Source organism: Mesitornis unicolor, unplaced genomic scaffold, assembly GCF_000695765.1.
Source record: "Mesitornis unicolor isolate BGI_N332 unplaced genomic scaffold, ASM69576v1 scaffold45139, whole genome shotgun sequence".
NCBI classification, from domain to species: Eukaryota; Metazoa; Chordata; class Aves; order Mesitornithiformes; family Mesitornithidae; genus Mesitornis; species Mesitornis unicolor.
This window is the reverse complement of record NW_010210189.1, coordinates 64,271-71,394: the sequence shown is the minus strand read 5'-3', so window position 1 is coordinate 71,394 and position 7,124 is coordinate 64,271. Positions and strand designations below refer to the sequence as shown.

At 40.7% G+C, this 7,124-nt stretch overlaps 1 protein-coding gene across 2 annotated transcripts in view; it reads left to right on the top strand.

The window, feature by feature from the left end:
* Positions 1 to 7,124, top strand: part of CALD1 (caldesmon 1) — an 89,358-nt gene that overhangs the window by 29,850 nt on the left and 52,384 nt on the right. The gene's annotated exons all lie outside the window — the stretch shown is intronic.

The following is a 7,124-nucleotide window of genomic DNA, read 5'->3' as shown; positions in this document are numbered from 1 at the left end:
GGAAGAGATGGTCTTGAGAGTTTGCTAAGACCTGGCCTTTCCTGATAGCATCAGGTGTAGACCAAGAGCAGGATTTTCCAGGAAAGGCTAGGAAATATATATATGGTGCCTTAAAGAGTTGTTCATGTGCAGTTGTTACTAAATTACAATAGACTTACAGGTACTGCAGAGCAGAAATACATATCAGCACTTGGGTAAACAGAGAAATAACAACAAATATGGTTGGGTATTTTATTACATTGGAGTAATTTAAGTCCGCAGATCATTATGTCCTGATGCACATGCTGTGGTGGGAATACTCAACATTTATGGTGATTTCTTTTTAACTTCTTGATACTCTTTTATGTGTATTACCCTGCAATAAATTACTTTTTTTTTTTTAAGACACTGCAGTGCAGACAGCAACGCCTGTATGTGGGAGAGCCTCAGCTGCCTGCCTGCAGGGGGCAGAGAGGAATTTTGCTGCACAGGGAGAGCTTTGCTCAATGGACCAGGTGCAGCGTGGTTTGCCTTTTTTTTTAGTCTTCCCATTGCTTTCCTCTAAAACGTTAGGCGTGAGCCATGGCTGGAGGAAAGAATCCAGCCTTGATGGAGTACCATCCTGATCTGACCTGACAGGCCTTGTGGAAGTGTTAAGCCTTGACTCTTTGTTGCTTTCAAGAGGGAAATCCCATTAGATAACAACTGTACTGATGAGACTGGAAGATTTTGTTTAGATTCCCCTAAGACCTGAAGAAAGAAACCTTTTCTATTTTTTTTTGCTTGTGTTTTGTTTTGTTTTGTTTTGTTTCGGTCTTCTTCAAAAAAGGAGAAGTGTTGAAAAAATAGATGTTGAATTTATCCTGTTTCTTGAATAGTCCACAAAGTGTTGCACTTCGAATTCTATTTAATTTCCTGTTTGGTTCCTCCCTGGAAGATATTGGAAAGGCTTGCAGCATAGGGAGAATAAGTTTCATGGGTTGCTATGTCATCTTGGAAAGTGAAAATGGATTGGGACATGAGTGCAAAGGAGATTTATCAGACAGCAGGAGTTGTGAGTGAGTCTGAAAGTTAGGACCAAGATTAGTGTGCTGATGAGACCTCTGTTGTGAACCACAGAAGTGAATGGATAATAGGGATGGTTCAGATCCACTCCTTGCCAGTTTGCTAAAGTGGATTTGAATGAAATTGAATGTATAACTAGCCCCTAATTTCCAAAGCATTTTTGTGTGGATTTAGCAATCTGATTCCTGTCAAACCCAATGACTGTCATATTGACGCAAATACCAGGCAATATTTAGAAAATTTGGGAAAGGTATTTTGCCAAATAAGAAAAAAAAAGCCCCTCTATTTTAACATGGATTCCTATAGGAACTGGAAATACAGAAGAAGGGGAAAAAACATACCAACGTGTTGACCATTCTAACAAAAATCATACTGTACTGGTCTTTTTTTGGACTGTTTTTTTTTTTAAGTTTTCTGCTGGCTGGAGGCTTTTGAAGGAAAGAAAAGAAAAGACTCATTTTCTGTCTTCAATTAACTTTGTTAATGATTAACAGAGCAGTGCAGTATGTGTGGTGCGTTTTAATTAAATCAGAGGAGACATGATTTGGACAAGATTTTAGTTTCACTTTGAAAGTTATTAAATAAACTGACACTGTTTGCTCTCCGAAAGTTCCTGGGAGCATCCGGTTAGTCGGTAATCCCTCTGCAGCTAGTGAAATAAAGCCCCTTCCAAAACACCTAAGGGCTGTTACCAGATATTAAAAATAAGTGGTCCAATCAGACAGGAGTATAACTATTAACCTGCACAAGGCAGAGTCCTGGTCTGAGGCTCCAACTTCATGTTTTTAAGCTAAGCTCAGGGATAAGAAAGGCCCTAATGGAGTATTTCTAGTCAAGGTTTGTGCTTTGAATACCTCTGAGCTGCTGAAGTGGCATAAGCTGCTGAACAGTCGCTGCCTTCAGTGGAATTCGGATGGCTTTTGCTAGCTGAGTTTATTGGGTTGTTTGTGAAGCTGAGATTTCAACCAGGGCTTGGATGTTGTTCACCAGTAAAATTCATAGTATCATAAGATAGGAGCTCTTGGTACAGGAACATCTCCATAAATTGGCCCAGCAGGAAATGCTCTTCCCTTTCAAGAGCTGCGTGTGTGTGTGCCTGTGCACACTTTTAGATAAACTCTTTCAGCATAGAAGGATCAAGCCTGAAGCCTGGACTCGGTCCATGGCTTCAGACTGAAGCAAGACAGTGGATGATGTTGCTGGTATGTGGTGGCACACAAGGACGAATAGATCCCACACTTCACACTTTGTGAGTTTACTGTTGTTTGCTGGGGTGTCTGTTAAGGAGCTTTGGCTTAGGCTTCCACCCATGCTGGCTCAGCAGTAAAATCAAGGCATAACCTGTTTTGGCTAAAGATGCATCTATCTTCTGTTTGTATCACACTTACCACATTCTGGCTCTTTCTGGTTTTTATGGCTAAGTTTGAAGTGAATAATAATGTTTGGAGAGTGCTTGTTAATATATAAAAAATAACATTATTTTTATATAAAACCTGTTGGTGAAAGTGTTGTTGAAATTAACTATTGCCAGAAACAGTTGGGTGGAAAGAGCTTGCATCTACTTTATTGGCAGCTTATACAGCTTTCTACGTTGTGGACTCTGCAAGTATTATCCTACATGGCTGAAAGAGGAAATACTACAAGTCCAGTCACAGGTTTCTGGGCTCTGAAATCTATCTATCTATCTACTATCCTCCTCACTGCTAAAGCTTAAATTTATTAATAGCAGTTATTGCTCCAAGCAAGCTACAGTTCAGGTATAAATAAGAGAAAGCAAATTTTAAAATTTGCCACCCAAAATAATGCATTGCTTTTTATTGCTGTGAGAATTGGCATGTGCCCCTGAAATGTGTAAAGCACAAAGGAGTGGGTGCAGAAGTGAATGAGGAATCAGTGGCCCTTCCCTCTGCTGCTGCTGGTGGTCAGAGAGAAACGGGCACCCTGCTCAGAGCAGGAGGGGACCTGAGTCTGCCCCTTGCTAGTGACAGTGCTGTGGCATAGGGAAAGGAGATAAAGACAGGCTTTGTGAGTGCTTCCCTCATTTGGTTTCCTCCATCTCAGCTGTTCAGATGACCAGAAGGTAGCTATATCCTGGCTGTTATATGGAGACTATTGTTTGAATCTTAGTGTTTATTTGAAAGCAGTGAAACCATGACATAAAACAAAAGCTATGCTTTGGTGGAAACAGTCTATCACACCTGTGAAATACTATGCTTCTTTATTTCTGGATTGTGCATTGCGCTATAAGTAACTGATAGAGAACGCAAACACCAGCAAATATGTTTTTCTAATCAAGTTTCAATTTACAGTGGAAGTTCTCCTTGGAGTATCATTTTAACACTTGGAGTTTGTTTTGTTTACTGCTACAGCCATACATGCAGTCAGTAACTTTTCCATGTGAGAAGCAGGATAATATTAATACCTCAAGAACTGAGGACAGTCAGAGAAAACTTTATTCTTTTCCCTGTGGAGGACCAAACTCCTGCCTACACTATCCAAGGCCAGCCTGTCCCAGCGAAGCAGGCAGCGGATAAGGTCGAGTGCTGCATGGGGTCTATATGGGTCTTCCTATCTGGAAGTAGATTGTTGCAAGTGTTTGCAATTTCAGGCTCCGGACTCCTGCACTTTGATTACAGGGTTGTGTTCCCAATCCTGCAGATCTTGTCTATGCAAATTGTTCTATCTTCTGCTAAGGCATTAGCTGCATGATAATGTGAGTATGCAAACTCTGTTTGCGTGTGCTTCCATGATTTGCACATGCATATTTCCAAACTCAAACCTACATATTCCAATCCCAGTATGTATTTTAATACATGTATCCACTTACATGGCTGGGTAACTATTACTCACAGGTTTCACTGAGCACGTTCAATTTTTTGGCACTGCTGCTGTTTATAGGCATCCGGGTAGCTATAACTATGGGTTACAGTTAAAAAATAAGAGGAAGAATAGATGTCATAGCTGCAGGATGGCTTCTTAGTACTGAACTCTGTAAGAGCACGGAAGACTTACCACTGGGAAATGGGAGAATCTCCATTACTTGAGATATTTAAAAGTGGACTGGAAAAAAAATATGTACTAAGAGACAGTTCAGTGTTATTTGATGATGAAATACGTAGCCTTGTTTTTATGAGTGCTCAAGAGATTTACTCCAAGATCTTACGTGTGGCTTGCCAGACTTTACCTACTGCATATGACTTAATACGCCACGTGTTGCTCATCTGTGAAATGAAGTCCCTGTTCACATGCCAGTGTCCTAGAGCGCAGTCTCAGAGAAGGGTGCATGCCCCTTTTTGCCTTGTGAGATGCATACACAGAGTTCCCTGCAGTGAACTCTATTGGGGCATTTCAGAACAGACCTTAAAAAAACCAACAGAGTTTGTCTACTCCGTGAGAACATGAAAGAGACTGTGGCATCTTTCATTTTCCTAGGGAGGGAACAGTTAAAAATATTCTTCAAACAAGAAGCAGATGTTAATGTCATTAGAATGGATTTTCATAAAAAACAGAGTTCTGTTTCTCTTGCAAAATGCCAGTAGCTTTGCAAATTTCTCTACAAGTCTGCCTACTTATTTCAGACTAGTGGCACAGAGGAGAGGCAGTGCAGGGTGAGCTATTTACTGTCTCTGAAACAAATCAGATACATTTCTGTAAGTTATTTGCCCATTTTAAAGCTGCCTCAGCTTGGTAAAGGGCTAAACAAAGAGCTAAAGAAACATGAAGGTATTTGAATAACAGGACAAGAACAGTGACCAGCACAGCAAAACTGCTGTTGACAAACAGGTACAGAAAGGATTAGGCTATATCTGAAAAGGCATAGTCTGGATGGTGTATGTGCCTCTATCAGGCTCACTATAAATTCACTATAATCTCAAAAGAAAAAAGATTCACAGGGTATTGTGAACAGCTCACTGAAAACTCTGACTTGCATGTAGGAATGGTTAAAGTAAAAATAACAAACAAAATATTAAGTGGCTCTTTGGATGACCCCTGGACATTCCTATTGTTAGTATGTTGGTTAGTATGAGTGGATGTTGGAACCTCCCAGTAATAATTTCCTTTTGGAAAGCTCTCACGTCTCCTTCCTTCTCCTCATTTTGCTGCTTTTAATGCTGAGAAGCTAGGAAAGGCCCTGTAGTTCCTTTCATTGTTGTGATAGGTGAGCCTACACTCTTAGAGAGACATTGCACTTGAGTTTATTGGTGTCAATGACACCTCTCAAGTGCCCTAGTTTCATTAGTGTTTGTTTACTTAGTTTTTTCTCTTTCTAGGATCTTCCTTAGCGGTCTTGGTGTCCTAGAACCAAGTAATAATCTCTGAAGCATCAGAACATATAAAGGAAAGCAGGTTGCAGTGTGCATATCCTGCTCCCATCATTTTTAATGCTAGTGGAAGGTGATTTGCCTCTTGCTGCTCCATATGCAAGAGCTTCACCTCAGGGCCATAGTGTACTGAGAATGTCCCTCTCAATTAAGTTACTGGAGAAAGAAAACAACAAATATTGATTATTAAGAGAGATTATTAAGTCCAGGAATCTAGAACTGACTCAGATCCTCCTCCCATTTCTTTTTAAAGGGGTTGCAAGCATGGCAAAATCTTGGCTGTGTCAGCCTCTTTCAGGAGAACCAGTTCTGCATTGCTGTAGACTTACGGAGCTGCTGGGTCCGCACCCAGCTGAATGTGAATGCTTGGCATTGCACGCGTTGGCTTTGGCGGAGCCCTTCTTTGTTTTGCAAGCTGAATCACAAAATGTCCCTGTAGCTCTTGTTAAAACAGTGATGCCCCTCAGCTGTATGGGCCTTATGACTTAACTGATGGGCACAGCTCCGAGGACAGCTGAAGGTGAAGCCTCCTGGGCACTCACCAGTGCAACAGCATGCTGCTCATATGGGTTAGTCAAGGTCCACTTGGCAACATGCTCATTGCCTGTACACAGTGGATTAACATGCCTGTGTCCACAATTACACACTTGATCTTGCAGCTTTGCAAGCGTGACAAATCATGGTTGTAGAGATTTCTGTATGGGGTGTGGGGGAATCAATGCTAGTGCCGACAAATTAAAAATTAATATGTGGGACATCAATCTACAGAGTTTTTCAAGTAGTTGTTGACAAGGATACCTGACACAGACTAATACTACAGACAGTTGGGCAGAGAGACTGATACTGTTTGGAAGTGTGATTTGCTCACCTTATATATCTTCAGTTCTTCATTTGCAGGGAAAAGTGGGACATGAGTTGAGGATAGGCTTGTGTGGTCAGTCTTTCTTATTGCTCAATCAGTAGCCAAATGACATCTATTCTCTGTACTGCTATAGAAGTATGGGCAGGAACATGCAATTTGGTGGTAAAAGTCTTGCTCCAAATAAAAAATAGGCTGACCATGTGAATAATTGTGTTTAATCTAGAGTGAAGTTCTCTCTAGGCTTTTATAGTTCAAAACATTATTTGAAAAAGCAAATAAAAAGAAATTAGGATTCTTCTGACTGTCCTAGTCTAAGGGGGAGATTTTAAAACAGTGCAGGGGTCTGCTACAAGTGCATGAGGCTTCTTGCGCTGACCCAACAAATACATCAGATTTACCATGCAAAGCCACAATCTGCGTGACAGTTGGGGCAGAGTTTTGGGGAAAAAAAGAATAAATAAAAAATCGGAAGATGTAGAGTGTAATATTTTAGAAGGTAGTTGGTTTGCTTTTATTTTTGCCCTTCGTGGAAACAGTTTTGTTTGTGAGCACTGCAATAACCTAACTGCTCCAGGATGTGTCGAAAAGAGTGTAGAACTCACTTAGCTGGAAAGCAAAAATATTTCTGTAACACAGTAGTAAAGACAGACCTGTATTAGAAATCTGTAGGGCTGCCTTGGAACCCAGTTTATAGTTTCATAAACATCAGCTCTTACATCTGGCATTTGATTAAAATATATATTTTGGTAGAACAGCGATACAATCTCAGTTTAACTAATACTCTTCCAGAGGGAAGAATTGTGCTTCTGTAATTCCCCAGTAGTAGAAATGCCTTTTCCAGGAAGAGTAAATACAGCTCCCTTCTCACCAGCATTTTTTAAGGAGTCTACACATTC